Source organism: Merops nubicus, unplaced genomic scaffold (genome assembly GCF_000691845.1).
Source record: "Merops nubicus isolate BGI_N331 unplaced genomic scaffold, ASM69184v1 scaffold27903, whole genome shotgun sequence".
Classification (NCBI taxonomy): domain Eukaryota; kingdom Metazoa; phylum Chordata; class Aves; order Coraciiformes; family Meropidae; genus Merops; species Merops nubicus.
Window position 1 is genome coordinate 5,004 of NW_008597327.1, and position 962 is coordinate 5,965.

The window sequence follows — 962 nt, forward strand, 5'->3', positions numbered from 1 at the left end:
GCAGAAGGGCCACGGCAGTGGTGGGCCACAGGTCCCCCCGTCCCTCTGCTGTCCGCAAGCTTTGGGTCGGGTGCTTTGGCTTCCAAGTGCAATGTAGTGGGTTGAAGGTTTGCAGCTGCAGCCCCAGCGGAGCTTTTGTGGTTCCTACGAACACGGGGCTACAACTGGGGCTCTGCTGCTCTCCTGGGCTGGCCACCAGCTGGCCAAAGCCCAGCGGGGCTCTGCTGACTAGACGACAGCGATGGCAGAATAAAGAATGATTCCTCACGCCTGTTCCCTCTTGGCTGGTGGAGGTGACCTGGGGACAGCTGGCAGGACAGGCTCCAGCGAGTGCTCACGGGGCTCTGGAGCGCTTGGTGGGGGGTGCTGGAGAGCATCAGTCCACCAGGGAGGTGGGACAAGGGGCTTCACGCAGCCCCCAGCTCCTGTTCCTCTGTGGCTTTTTCTCCCTGCTGGAGCTCGGCTGGAGCAGCCCGATGGCCAGATGTGAAGCAGTCTGGTGGTGTGCTTGTGTCCCTCCAGCTTGGCTGGTGTCTGCAGCCACAGCACATGCTCCCAGTCCCCTGTGTGCCTGAGGGTTTGGGCTGTACATGAATGTCTACCTGGACTTCAGTAAAGCTGTTGAGTTTTCCAGTGTTCTCTTGGAGAAGCTGGCTGCTCATGGCTTGGTTGGGTGTGTGTTTCATTGGGTAAAACTGGGCACCAGGAGTGGTGGGGAATGAAGCTAAATCTACAGCTGGTGGCCAGTCACAGGTGTTGTCCCCAGGGCTCAGTATCTGTGTCTGTTCTCTTTGGTATCTTTGTCAATGATCTGGACAAGGGGATTGAGGCATCGTCAGTATGATATGAAGTTGGGTGGAATTGTTGATCTGCTTGACAGTCAGAGGCTCTGCACAGGGATCTGGCCAGCCTGGAACAATGGGCTGGGGAAAATGGGATGAGCTTCAACAAGGCCAAGGGCC